Here is a 15988-nt window from a genome sequence, read left to right on the forward strand (position 1 = left end):
CAACCCGACCCGCCAACCTGCCTACCTGCCAACCCGATCCGTCAACCGCCAACCCGACCCGCCAATCTGACCCGCGAACCTGAAAACCCTTTTACCCGACCCAACCCATTTATTAAATGGGTTGGCGGGTCGTGTCGGGTTACCCGTTTATTAAACGTGTCGGGTTCGTGTTTGCCACAGCTGACCCGTTTAATAAACGGGTCGGGTTCGGGTTGAGGTATGCTGACACGCCAACCCGCCAACCCGACCCGATTGCCACCCCTAATTCCATTCCATTGTTTGAATAGTTTATTTGAGTGTGTTTATATAGCTTTTAAAAAGTAGTCGTTACATTTTGGAATTGTAACTTTTTTGAAATGTGAAATGTTATGTCATTTCAAAAATATCTTTTAGAGAAGTTCGAGAATGCCTTTTTCCATAAAAGTAAAATAGAGGGTACACTAGTTGTTGTAATATTTTAGGTAATACATATTTTATGTAAAAAGTCTATTTCTTACAATAGTACATTGAACGTTGGGTTGTAGTTTTGTCTTTATTCTAATTAATGATTTGAGGTACATAAGTACTTCTTTACTTTAAATGAGTGTAAGTACAATGAGTGCTTTGAGATATTTATTTGTACATAGTCATGTCAAGTGTTTTCTTTATGTTGTGTTTTTCAAAGTCTTCAGAGAGAATGAGGACCAAAAGAAGGTCAACATTCTTTGAGAAGGATATTAACAAGGATTTGTTACAGGAGGTATTTAATGCTTTGTAAAGAGAATGATGACTTCAAGTAAGTCGACATTCTATGGTTTTGTAAAAAGGTAACTAAAGTCCTTTCAAAACATATTTTATTTGTTTTTCTTTTGTGTAGCCGATTTATGTTTTTGTCTTCTTCTTATATTAGAAACATTTCTTTAAAGAAGGTAACTAGAGTCTTTTCAAAAACATATTATATTTGTTTTTCTTTTGTGTAACCGATTTATGTTTTTGTCTTCTTCTTATATTAAAAAACATTTCTTTAAAGAAGGTAACTAAAGTCTTTTCAAAAACATATTATATTTGTTTTTCTTATGTAGCCGATTTTATGTTTTTGTCTTTTTCCTACATTTCTTTTTCATGTTGTCTTGTATATAGTGTAAGGTACAATTATTACATGACAAAATATCTTTTACATAAAGGGTTGTAAGAAGGTACAATTATTGGTTTTCAAAATAGAGCTTTTTGAAACTATCGTATACTTTTATGATATAGTGTTTATGAATGAGTATGTAATATGCAATATGCAAGTTCCTGAAGGTTCTGTTACATATGACTCTAAAGAAGAAAAAAGTCTTCATCTTGAGGTAGCCGATCTCTTTATTTGAACTTTAGGAATGCATGGCTCATCAAGCTTTTTCTTCAAGGAGTATGATTGCACCATAGTTGTACTTGAACAGGAAGTCTCCATCCTTATTGAGTGAGATATCCTTGCATCAAATACTCGTTAGATTTATGGCAAAACATATTCAGTCATAATATAACATTTTTCAAGAGGACATATTATCATATCATATAAAATCAAAGGAGACAGTGTATCATATTATGTGACATCAAAACAGAGTTTCTCAACATTCTCCCCCTTTTTGATGATGACAAAATATGCTCCCCATGTCAAAAAGACATTATGCATAGAAATAATAATATGATAAAAAATTTGAAAAAATGTTTAAAGAGAGTATTTCTCCAATAATGGAGACAGGTTTTCTCCCCCTTTGTCATGGACAAAAAGGAAGGGATCAGAGTAAGAGAGTTATTACAGACCAAATATTACTGTCCAAAAGTAATTAAAAGTTATTACAGACCAAAAAAAATGAGTTTATCTCGAAGGTGGAGGAGGTGAATGTGTTCGGTCGGCACGATTCCGCTTGCGAGTCTGCTGCAACAGGGCTTGATTACGAAGGATACGATCCTGAGAGTGCTCGATATCCATCATAGCAGAAAAGTAATTGAAGGAGGATGTTGGATCTGCTTCATCAGAGCCGGGCATGTGCAGGGACCTTAGATTGAAGGTGGTATCATCGAGGACCTGAGAGGGACGGAGGATGACTTTGTTGTGAAGGGGTACTTTGAAGTATTTGAAAATGGGAGTTATGAAACACCCAAAAAGAAGAGGCTCGAATTTTTGATAACGAATAAAAAGGTCGAAAAGAATGGATGACCAGTTTATCGGAAGAGAAGAAAAAATTGCGTAGATAAGAAGAGAGATTTTTCAAGGAACTAATCCCTGGCGGGGAAGCTTGGGATAGATGTTGTGGAGAAGAATCTGGGCAAGTAGTTGAGCATGAGGTTGGAGATTCCTCATGTGCCATGGAAGTTGGTAGCAGTTGGTGCAGAGAAGTATTTTTCGAAGTACCGATCGTTCGATTGGTACTATGTTGTTAAGGTCGGTACCGGTGGAAGGTAGGTTTAGAATTCTACCTAGGTCGGAAGCATCGAAAATCATCAGCTTTTCTTGGACTTTGCTGGTGATTGTGGTTTGTTCATGATCAGTAGAGAAGTTGGTATAAAACAGTCGAACTAGTTCGGGATAATAGGCAGCTTGGGATGAAGATCCTAGTAGAGGTTTGAGTTCAGGGAGATAGGTGTCTAAGTCAAAGAGCATGAAGTCGTCGAAGTTAACCAATTTACCTTCATGAATGGGGCGAGAGCATAGTAAGTTGTAATTGTGAAACAAATCTGGATACCTTAGATCTGCTGCAGTAATCACATTGTTGGAGGAGGAAGAGGCCATTGCAAGAGTTTGTAAGGGAAAAAAAAGGAGGACTAAGAAGGGCGAGTTTGAAGTGGGTAATAGTTTGTAGGATGATAGATAGATACGAGTGGAATTGGTGTGTGATGAACAAATCCATTAAATAGAGGAATGAAAATAATTTTGATAGGTTTTGAATGACATTGGAAGTGAGTGATTTTTAGATTTTAGTCGAATAAGGAAATCCGTGAGTAGTAAGTTAAGAGACTTGTGAATGATAAATCAAATCAATGTTTGAGGATAGTGTATTATATTAGGTTGAGAAGGACATAGTATTGAAATATATAGTATATATATAGATTTTACTATGGGTGAGTTTATCGACTAGTGAGAGAAGCCATTAATAGAGTATGGGGTGTCATGTTGAACTAAAAAGAGTGAATGATTTTGAAAATAATGGCCTAATAAAACAAGCAACTTTTTACTTTATGTAGAAGTATTCTAAATTCGTGAATGGAGAGTTTAGAATAGGACAACCCATGGGGTATGAGTGAGAGGCAATAATAGTTTTTATTTATATATATGGACAAGCGTGAAAGGAGAGTGAAAGACATAAAAAGATGATACAGATATGTAGAGAAAAGAGAAAGGTTATAAAGGACAACATTTACTTGATTTAGATATGACATAAAGTAGAGTTAGAATAAATAAAGTTTTGCTTGGAGACAAGACTTTAATGATTCTCGGTTTTAGAGAGATATATAAGAGAGAGGCATGGTCACAGATGGAAAGAAATGTCATGATTGCTTATAGAAATAGTTTTTATGGAAATAGGTCATAGGGTGATCATGTGATGTGTACTTTGAAAGACATTTTTGAAAGAAAAGAATGACTTAAAAAAATGTGTCATGATTAATGTGTTTTCATATTTGTAATTTTTATGAGTATACGTAAATATGAGAAGGACACACTTTGACTTTGAATAGTGGTAAGAGAGATGATGAGACAAAAAGATATTCATGAGTGAAGAGTAATAATTCTTTATATAAGAAGTATTTTTATGGATATGCATGGAAGGAGTAAAAGTAGACATAAAGAAAAGTAAGATGACACATATGGATTTTCGAGTAGGATAGGAATAAAAAACAAAAAAAAAAATTCATGATTGATATGTGATGAAAGACATAAAATAAAGTTATGATTGACATAAATTAATGTTTATTTGATAAACATATTTTTAAAGAAACTCGATTGGAGGAGGTTCATAGTTTTTAGAGAATAAAGTTAAGTTTTAAACTTGTAAAGGAGTCACAAACAAGAATTGACAAAAATGGAGGCTCAATTCGTATAAGGTACTAAAGGTACTAATGAGAATAAAAAATATGAAGGACAAGGTTTTAATGAGTCTTGATTGGAGAGAGATATAAAATATATGAGAAGGAGCTTCGTATAATATAAAGAGAGAGAGAGAGATAGATAAAAAATGTGATACAAAATGTACTAATGGGTGGAGTACAAGTGTTTTTATGATACTTTTTGTAAAAGATGTAAATCATGAAGAGATGATAATAGATAGTTCGTTAGACTATGATATAGAAGATGATATAGTAAAAATTTACGTGAGATATAATAGAGTGTACGTAATCTATGATATAACAAATGATATAGTAAAAAAAATTACGTGAGAACATAGCAACTAGATTTTTTAGAAAAAGGTAAAAGAACCAAAAAATAATCATTCGATTTTAACTAATGAAAATCATGAGTTCTCATAAACTAATATGTTATCAAGTAGAAAGGTGAAACAATTTATCGTAAGAGAAGTTTTCATAAAAGGACAAAAATAATAAAGGAGTTATGAGATGTTGCGATAGCTTTTAATATAATTAGTTTTTATGGATATGAGTGAAAGGAGATAGGACAAGGAGTCATAATGGATGTGTACTTGAAAGATGACAAGTTGAAAGACATAAAGAATGTGTCTTATAAGAGTTTAATGTATACGTGAATATGGAAACCTAGTTTGACTAACAAAAATCGATAAGAAGAAAAGCTATTTAAAATAAGATTTTAACAAAACTTATAAGTATTATAATAAGTGTGATTAATTTATAAGTCACTTAGTTTGCATATTCCTAGTTCTCTTCTAATTCATGTAAAGTCTTCATGTTTCAATGGTTTAGTGAATATGTCTGCTAACTGTTGATTAGTGAGTATGAATTCTAGTTTAATTATGTTGTTTAAGACTTGTTCTCTTAAGAAGTAGTGTCTTATTTGAATGTGCTTAGTTCGTGAGTGTAAAATAGGATTCTTAGATAAGTTTATAGCACTCGTATTATCACAGAAAATAGTTGTATTTTCAAAATTTAAACCAAAATCTTTTAAGGTTTGTTTCATCCAGATAACTTGTGTACAAGCTAGGCTAGCAGCAATGTATTCGGCTTCAGTAGTTGATAAGGATACACAGTTTTGTTTCTTACTGAACCATGATACTAATGAGTGTCCTAGCATATGACATGTTCCACTTGTGCTTTTTCTGTCAGATTTACTTCCAGCAAAGTCAGCATCGCTGTATGAGATTAGATCAAATGTAGAGGATTTTGAATAGAATAATCCAAAATCAACTGTGTCTTTTTAATATCTCATTATTCTTTTTACAGCTTTAAGATGTGATTCTTTTGGATTTGACTGAAATCTAGCACACAAGCAAACACTGAACATAATATCTGGACGGCTAGCAGTTAAATAAAGAAGTGATCCTATCATACCTCGGTATACCTTTGTATCAACAGACTTACCATCTTCATCTTTGTCCAAAACAGTAGTAGTGCTCATAGGAGTAGATTTTGAAGCAGTTGAGTTCATGTTGAACCTCTTCAGAAGTTCACGAGCATACTTAGATTGATTGATGAAAACTCCATCCTTGGTTTGCTTAATATGCAGTCCAAGAAAGTAGGTGAGTTCTCCCATCATACTCATTTCAAATTCTTTCTGCATGGACTTAGAAAATTCTTCACAAAGTGTGTTGTTAGAAGATCCAAAGATGATATCGTCGACATATATTTGAACAATTAGGGTATGATTATTCACTACTTTAACAAATAATGTAGAGTCTGCTTTGCCAACAAGAAAACCAGTTTTTAATAGAAAGGTTTTAAGTCTATCATACCAAGCACGAGGTGCTTGTTTTAAACCATATAAAGCACGTTTGAGTTTAAAAACATGATCTGGGTATTGTTCATTTTCAAATCCTGGAGGTTGTTTTACATAAACTTCTTCATTTATAAAACCATTTAAGAAAGCACTTTTAACATCCATTTGATATAATTTGAAATCCATATAGCTTGCATATGCTAAAAACATTCTAATAGATTCAAGTCTAGCAACAGGAGCAAATGTTTCATCAAAATCAATACCTTCCTCCTGGTTGTATCCTTGAGCTACTAGTCTGGCCTTGTTTCTTATAACATTACCTGTTTCGTCTAGCTTGTTTCTGAAGATCCATCTTGTCCCAATGATTGGATGATCCTTTAGTCTAGGTACAATATCCCAAACATCATTTCTTTGGAATTGATTCAGTTCTTCAGTCATGGCTAGCATCCAGAACTCATCAATGATGGCTTCATCAATCTTCTTTGGTTCAAGTTGAGAAATGAATGCCATGTTTGCAATCCGTTCTAGCTGAGCTCTAGTTTGAACCCCCTTTGTTAGTTCTCCCAAAATCTGCTTTTGAGGATGATCTTTGATATCGACAAATATTCTTTGATGATCATCTTCATTAGACTTAGCTGTGTTATCTAAAAATAAATATGTACTTTCAACATCATCATCATTAGTTTGTTTATGAACAGATTGATCAATAGATTCACAAAAACTAACATGCATAGATTCTTCAATAGTATTATGACTCTTATTGAAAACTCTGTATGCTTTACTATGACTCGAATATCCTAAGAATATGCCTTCAACAGATTTAGCATCAAACTTATCCAGGCTATCTTTTGTGTTTAGGATAAAGCATTTACATCCAAAGACTTTGAAATAGTCTATTCTTGGAGTTCTGTCATAGAATAGTTCATAGGGAGTTTTATTTAATAAGGGTCTAATGAGAACTCTATTTGTTATGTAGCATGCAGTATTAACAGCTTCTGCCCAAAAAGATTTAGCAAGATTATTGTGTTGGAGCATAGTCCTGGCAGATTCCTGAAGGGTTCTATTCTTTCTTTCTACTACACCATTTTGAGGTGCAGCTCTAGGAAAGGCAAAGTTATGAGAAATACCATGCAAGTTACAAAAAAATTCAAAAAGTTCATTTTCAAATTCTCCTCCATGATCACTACGGATTTTAACAATAGAACAAGATTTTTCGTTTTGTAATTTTTTACATAAGATTTCAAACTGACAAAACGTGTCACTTTTGTTTTTCAAAAATATTACCCAAGTAAATCTTAAGTAATCATCTACAATGACAAAAGCATATCTATTATGATTAAGGCTAGCTACCCTAGAAGGACCAAAAAGGTCCAGGTGGAGAAGCTCTAAAGGTCTTTTACTTGAAATGACATTTTTTGATTTGAAAGAAGATTTTGACAATTTTCCTAATTGACATGCATCACAAAAATAATCCTTTTTAAAAGATATGTTGGGTAACCCACGTACTAACTTATCTTTAGCCAGTTTAGACATGTATTTAGAATTGACATGACCCATTCTCATGTGCCATAGATGTTGAGTGTCATTATTAGCTATGAGGCAATGTTCTGTGATGTTTTCTAGGTATAGTTCATATATATTATTCTTTCTTATACCTTTTAAGATGATGTTTTCATTGGTGTCTGCTATGAGGCATGCATCATGATTAAAGCTAACATTATAACTTGTGTCACACATTTGACTGATACTTAGTAGGTTATGTTTTAAGCCTTTAACAAGGAGAACGTCTTTGATAAGAGGTTTATCTATGTTACCAATATTACCAATACCAATTAATAAACCTTTGTTGTTATCTCCAAAGGTGACGGTTCCTCCTTCTTTATGATGAAGAACAGCAAAAAGGTCTGGATGTCCTGTCATGTGCTTTGAACATCCACTATCTAGTATCCATCTGCTCTTCTTCTTTGGAGCCTGCAAAACATTAAGTAAATCTCTTTTTTGATACCCAATCGGGTCCTTTTTTGTTAGACTTTGGAACCCATATCCATTTGGATTTGGGTTTGTCTATATCTTTAGAGGAGTTAAAAAGATTATCATTATAATACTCCTTATTTGGTTCAAATGAACTTTTCACAAATGTGGTCTTTTGATTCATACAAGAAGGCTTTTTGAAATGAGAGTAGCCAATACCATTCTTGTAAAAAGAGACTTTCTGAGAGGATAAGAGTTTATCCAAGTTCTCTTTACCTTTAGTAAACTTGAAAACCGTTTTCATGAGGTTCTCAGTTTTACTTTTTAGCTCTGAAATTTCTACTTGCAGATTTTTAGTTTTGGAGCTAGTAGAAGAGATTTCAGACATAAGCATAAGATTTTCCTTTTTCAACTCAGAATTTTCACTGCTGAGTTTTTCATTCTTTTGGGAAAGCTTTAGATTTTCAGATTTTAAATCTTTATTTTTGAAACTCAATTTTCTAGATTCTTCAAATAGTTCTTGAAAAGCATCTAGAAGTTCTTCAAAGGAAAAATCAGAGATTTCACTTACCGAACTTTCGTTTGCCATGAAGCACATATTTGCAGTTTCGGCTTCATCATCACTTGACTCTTCACTAGTGGATGGTTCTGAATCATCCCATTGAGCATGCAAAGCCTTTTTCTTGAAGAACCTCTTCTTTGGTTCCTCAGTCTTGGACTTTCTTTTGAGAAGGGGACAGTCACGTCTCAAGTGGCCTGGCTTATTACACTGAAAGCACATGGGATCTTCTTTAGGATCTTTTCTTTCCTTGTGCCTGTTTGGAAGCCGGTTCCTTCTCATGAAACGCTGGAATTTTCTGGTAAGTAGCGCAATTTCTGATTCTTTATCTGAGTCTTCATTCACAGATAAAGCTGGGAAAGCTAGAGTTTTCTTTACTGGTTGCTCTTCTTCCCTTCTTTCTTTCATGTGGACTTCATAGGCCATAAGATTGCCTATTAAGTCGTCCAAGGTAAGCTTAGATAAATCTTGAGCTTCTTCAATAGCTGTAGTCTTCTTCTCCCAATCAGTTGTGAGAGATCTCAAGATTTTCTTCACCTTTTCTGTCTGGGAATATGTTACACCCAGAGATTTCAGATCGTTGGTGATGTTGGTGAATCTGGTAAACATCTCTGTGATGGGTTCATCTTTGTTCATTTTGAACAACTCATATTTTCTAACAAGAAATGAGATTTTGGCTTCTTTTACTTTGTTGGTTCCTTCATGAATAACCTCCAAAGAATGCCAAATGTCATATGCAGATTCACATATAGATATTCTGTTGAATTCATTCTGATCAATGGAACAATATAAGGCATTCATAGCCTTTGCATTTAGGTTTGCCATTTTCTTTTCTTCATCAGACCATAAGTTATAGTCTGCGGATGGAGATGTGTATGGATGCTCAACAATTTTCCATACAGCAAAGTCTATTGATTTGAGAAAGATAGCCATTATGCACTTCCAGTATCCATAGTTGGAGCCATTGAAGAGAGGAGGATGAGATGCGTGTTGACCTTCAATATCACGAGCATAAGAGGTAGATGCCATTTGTGCTGGAAGACTTGTTACGTCGAAACCAGCAAACCTGCTCTGATACCAAATGAAATTCCACTAGACGGGGGGTGAATAGTGAAATACGATAAAGATCGATAAAATAAAAAGAATCAGGCAATAAGGCACAACACATAAAACACAAAATTTATACTGGTTCAGTCAGTATCCAGACCTACATCCAGTCTCCAAGCAAACCACTTGAGCTTTCCACTATAACATCCGAGTCACCGGATAAATAGTACAACACCCTCTTCCTCAGAGGTCTTCTTCTCTCAACAGAGAAGGGGCACACCCTCTTCCACAGAGGTCTTCTTCTCTCAACAGAGAAGGACAACACCCTCTTTCACAGAGGTCTTCTTCTCTCAACAGAGAAGGGCAACACCCTCTTTCACAGAGGTCTACTTCTTTCAACAAAGAAGGAATACAGTGAATAACAGAGTTATAATACTTCCTATAGAACCTTCAGAATGATATGAATGCACGAATGAAGGATTCTCAGAATGTTCTGTTTGTCACTCAGAGGATACTCTTTGTCAAAGAGCTGGACTTGACTTTTTCTCTTTTCTTTCTTTTCTTTTTCTCTTTCTTTTTCAAGGCTCTCTTTTCAAATATCGAATAGGAATTTTTCTCGTTGTAAGCTCACACGTCTATTCCATTCCATTGTTTGAATAGTTTATTTGAGTGTGTTTATATAGCTTTTAAAAAGTAGTTGTTACATTTTGGAATTGTAACTTTTTTGAAATGTGAAATGTTATGTCATTTCAAAAATATCTTTTAGAGAAGTTCGAGAATGCCTTTTTCCATAAAAGTAAAATAGAGGGTACACTAGTCGTTGTAATATTTTAGGTAATACATATTTTATGTAAAAAGTCTATTTCTTACCATAGTACATTGAACGTTGGGTTGTAGTTTTGTCTTTATTCTAATTAATGATTTGAGGTACATAAGTACTTCTTTACTTTAAATGAGTGTAAGTACAATGAGTGCTTTGAGATATTTATTTGTACATAGTCATGTCAAGTGTTTTCTTTATGTTGTGTTTTTCAAAGTCTTCAGAGAGAATGAGGACCAAAAGAAGGTCGACATTCTTTGAGAAGGATATTAACAAGGATTTGTTACAGGAGGTATTTAATGCTTTGTAAAGAGAATGATGACTTCAAGTAAGTCGACATTCTATGGTTTTGTAAAAAGGTAACTAGAGTCCTTTCAAAACATATTTTATTTGTTTTTCTTTTGTGTAGCCGATTTATGTTTTTGTCTTCTTCTTATATTAGAAACATTTCTTTAAAGAAGGTAACTAGAGTCTTTTCAAAAACATATTATATTTGTTTTTCTTTTGTGTAACCGATTTATGTTTTTGTCTTCTTCTTATATTAAAAAACATTTCTTTAAAGAAGGTAACTAAAGTCTTTTCAAAAACATATTATATTTGTTTTTCTTATGTAGCCGATTTTATATTTTTGTCTTTTTCCTACATTTTTTTTCATGTTGTCTTGTATATAGTGTAAGGTACAATTATTACATGACAAAATATCTTTTACATAAAGGGTTGTAAGAAGGTACAATTATTGGTTTTCAAAAAGGAGCTTTTTGAAACTATCGTATACTTTTATGATATAGTGTTTATGAATGAGTATGTAATATGTAATATGCAAGTTCCTGAAGGTTCTGTTACATATGACTCTAAAGAAGAAAAAAGTCTTCATCTTGAGGTAGCCGATCTCTTTATTTGAACTTTAGGAATGCATGGCTCATCAAGCTTTTTCTTCAAGGAGTATGATTGCACCATAGTTGTACTTGAACAGGAAGTCTCCATCCTTATTGGGTGAGATATCCTTGCATCAAATACTCGTTAGATTTATGGCAAAACATATTCAGTCATAATATAACATTTTTCAAGAGGACATATTATCATATCATATAAAATCAAAGGAGACAGTGTATCATATTATGTGACATCAAAACAGAGTTTCTCAACATTAGTGACCAACAGAAGAGCTAAGACCTTTGATTTAATGACCAACAAAAGAGTTGGGACCTTTGATTTAGTGACCAATGAAAGAGCTGTGACTTTTGATTTAATGACCAACAAAAGTTGAAACTTTTGATTTACTAACCAACGAAAGAGCTGAGACCTTTGATTTAATGACCAACAAAAGTTGAAATCTTTGATTTACTGACCAACGAAAGAGCTGTGACCTTTGATTTAATGACCAACGAAAGTTGAAACCTTTGATTTACTGACCAACAAAAAAGCTGGGACCTTTGATTTAATGACCAACGAAAGTTGGAACCTTTTAATTTAATGACCAGCGAAAGAGTTGGGACCATTGATTTAATGACCAACGAAAGTTAGAACCTTTTTGATTTAATGACCAGCAAAAGAGCTGGGACCTTTGATTTAATGACCAATGAAAGTTGGAACCTTTTGATTTACCGACTAGTGAAAAAACTAGGACCTTTGATTTAACGACCAATGAATGTTGGAACCTTTGATTTAATGACCAGCGAAAGAGCTGGGACCTTTGATTTAATGACCAACGAAAGAGCTGGGACCTTTGATTTAATGACCAATGAAAGTTGAAACCTTTGATTTAATGACCAGCGAAAATTAGAACCTTTGATTTAACGACCAATGAAAGAGATGAAACCTTTGATTTAATGATCAGTGAAAACTGGAACATTTGATTTAATGACAAGCGAAAGAGCTGAAACCTTTGATTTAACGACCAGTGAAAACTGAAACCTTTGATTTAACGACCAGTGAAAACTGGGACCTTTGATTTACCGACCAGTGAAAATACTAAATTTTGAAATCCCGACGAGTGAAAACACTAGATTTTGAAATCCCGACTAGTTATAGAAACTGGATTTTGAAATCTTGACCAGTTGTATAAACTGAATTTTGATAATCCCGACCAGTGAACACACTGGATTTTGAAATCCCGACTAGTTATAAGAAACTGTATTTTTAAAATCCTGACCAGTTATAAGAAACTGGAATTTTAAAATCCCGACCAGTTATAAGAAACTGAATTTTTAAAATCCTGACCAGTTATAGAAACTGGATTTTGAAATCCTGACCAGTGAAAACACTGGTTTTTTGAAATTCCGACCAGTGAAAACACTGGATTTTAAAATCTTGACTAGTGAAAACACTAGATTTTGAAATCCTAACTAGTGAAAACACTGGATTTTGAAATCCCGACCAGTTATAAGAAACTAGATTTTGAAATCCCGACCAGCTATAAGAAACAAGATTTTTGAAATTCCGACTAGTGAAAACACTAGATTTTTGAAATCCTGACCAGTTATAAGAAATTGGATTTTGATTTATAAGATGAAATTGAGGATTGACGATTGTGATGATATTTTTGTGAAAATTCTGAGCTTAGAAAGATTCATAATTTGAATGAACCATTATAGAAGTCTGCATTGCTTCTATGAATGGTCTTAGGATTATCCCTTATCCTCAATGGGAATCTTAGGTTTATCCATTAACCTGAAGGGGAAGCGCAAGTTTATCCCTTAACCTAAAAGGGGGAAGTGAAAGGAATACCTCGTTAGAAGTAGGTTCAGGTTTATCCCTTAACCTGAAAGGGGGAAGTGAAAGGAATTTGAAAAGAGTCAACCTGAGGCTTGAATTTGGAAGGGACCAACCAGAAAGTTGGATTTCGAAGGAAGGTCCAACTCAGAAGTTGATTTTGTGAAAGAAAGTTTCTAGTCTGAACTCAGAACTTTCAACGAAAATCAGACCAATTGAAAAGTTGGATTTTAGGAGATAGAAAGCCCGATTCGAAACTCAAAACTTTTAATGAAAATCAGACCAATTGAAAAGTTGGATTTTAGGAGATAAAAAGCCCAAATCGGAACTCGAAACTTTCAATGAAAATGAGACCAATTGAAAAGTTGGATTTTAGGAGATAAAAAGCCCGAGTCGAAACTTGAAACTTTAAATGAAAGTCAGGCCAACTTAAAAGTTGGATTTTTGGGAAAGAAAACCCAAGTCAGAACTCGAAACTTTAAACAAAAACCAAACCAACTTAAAAGTTGGATTTTAGAAGACAAGGTTGTAACCTGAAGGTTTGATTGCAATAGTTGGTTGATTTGAAAATATGAAAATGATTCATTGAGCCCAGATCTTTAATAAAAGACCATGTTAGAAGGAATTCAACCTAAGAATCATAATTTAAGAAGGAAATTGGTTAAAAATGGGTTCGACTTTATGGGTTAAATTTGGGAAATGAAAATTCTTGATGAAAGATTCTTAATTCATGATTTGAATGGTCCATCATAGTTAGCTGTATGTGGTCTGATTTCAAGATTATCCCCTTATCCTGAATGGGGAAATTTTGAAAAAGATTAATGATGAAAGATTTTATTTGATCCTGCCTGTATACAGGGTTTTTGAAAAAATGAATTTTTATAAAAAAATGCCCCAGTATAATAGGGAATAATATAAGATTTAAAGAAGGCTCTTTGAAGAAATATAACAATAATAGAAGTAATTCAGAATTGGTAATGAGCTTTCTTGGGAAAATATAAAAAAGATTTTTTGCAAAAGAAGAAAGGCAAGCAAAAGTTTTCAAGGAAAAATTATTTATAAGAGATATATTGCATGAGAATTTAGAGAAATCATAGAGAAAGTGACTCCCAGAAATAAGAAAAGGTTGATGATTTCATTGATGCATTAAAAGCAATGACAAAAAGGAAAAACAATTAGGACTATATCGTCTTGACAAAAAGTAAAATGACAGAAATGAGAGGGCATTGGCATTGTCACTCTTCTGAGTGATCCGGAAAAGGCTCAGTCAGGACTGTAAGTTGTTCCTCTTCTCCTTCTGGTACCAAAAGCTCCTTGTCGATGTAGTCCTGTATAATATTTTTGAGGATGAAGCAACATTTAGTATCGTGCCCCATTGCTCGATGGAACTTGCAGAAACAATCTTTCCATTTTCCCATGGTGATGGGAGGATCAACAATCCTTGGAATTTTGATCATATCCTTTGCCAAAAGGTATCCAAGAATTTCCTCGATTGGCTGACCTAAAGGAGTAAACTCGCGATCATAGCCCCAACCATCATGCTTTATCTTCTTTGGATTGCTTGATTTCTGTTGTGTGCTGACCTCTTTCTGGGAACTGGACTGAACATGCTTGGTTAGGGCTACTGGATGTTCTTCTTCTTTGTCTTCAACAAAGAGGTTCTTATCAATGTAGTCTTAAATAATATTTTTGAAGATGAAACAACACTTCGTGTCATGCCCTACTGCCCAATGGAATTTGCAGAACTGGTTCATGAATCTTCCCATGATGGTGGGAGGATTCGTGGCCTTTGGGAGCCTGACAAATCCCTTGGTTAGTGTGTATTCAAGGACTTTGTCAAGCGGCTTATCTATAGGAGTGAAATCTCGATCACTACTCTAATTTTTACACTTTGGCTTTTCCTGAATCTTTTTCTTTTGTTGAGGGCTGGATTGAAAAGGTCTATCATGGATTTTATAAAACTTTCCCTTCTGGCCCCTAGACTCCTCTAGATTGCTGCCTTGATTGCCTTTGTTGTTTCTCCTGCTGGGCTTAGAACTTTCTGTGCCGCTATTGTTGTGGTTGTCAATGATGTTTATAGGGAAGGTGATAGGTGCCTTCTCTTCAGCGAAAACGTTTCTAAAACTGGCTTCAACCTGTTCAGATAATATTTCAACCATCATTTTCTTGAACAACCGATATATAGTGGGATCAATCTCATTCTTGCTAGCCTGAACTCCCTCTCCGACAGACTTTAGAGAATCCATTTCTTTTTCACTGTTTGTAACTGATGTGCTAGAGCGACGCAGTCTTTGATCCCGTCCAACTTACACAATAATGCCAATACCCTCTGTAGGACAAAATGGGATGATTATCATGATAGAGAAAAGATTTTTGAAGGCAACAAATTTGAGATAAAATGATGAGATCAGGTTGGCAATCTTGAAAGGAGAAGACAAATGAGATTTTTTGAATAAAATTTAGAAGATATACTGAAAGATATGAAAAATGTTTGAGAATATATGGCAAAATTGGAAATTTGGAAAAATTGCAAGCAGGATCAGAAAAATTGAAGAAATCAAAAAGAAGAAAATACACCTGAAGTTTTGAAAATCTAAGGAGAGTTTTAAAATGGATTTCTAGGGTTTGAGAAAAATAGTTATGAAGAAATAAGGAAAAAGAGAAAATATACACCTGGACTTTGAAAAATAGAAGAAGACTTCAAGTCAAACATCTAGGGTTTTAGAAAATAACTCTGAAGAAATATGGAAAGAAAAATATACCTATACTTTGAGAAATACAGGGAAATCTTAAAAAGATATCTAGGGTTTAAGAAAAATAACCATGAAGAAATAGAGAAATATACAACCAGAATTTTGAGAAATATAGGGAAATCTTGAGGAATAATCTAGGGTTTAAGAAAAGATTATTCTGAAGAAATAAAGAAAGAGAAATACATACCTGGCTTTAAGAAATAGAGGAGATTTTGAAATAAATATCCAGGGTTTTAAAAATGTGAAGTAAATGAGGATTT

This window comes from Nuphar pumila, chromosome 2 (genome assembly GCF_984573655.1).
Source record: "Nuphar pumila chromosome 2, dmNupPumi1.hap1.1, whole genome shotgun sequence".
Taxonomy (NCBI): Eukaryota; Viridiplantae; Streptophyta; class Magnoliopsida; order Nymphaeales; family Nymphaeaceae; genus Nuphar; species Nuphar pumila.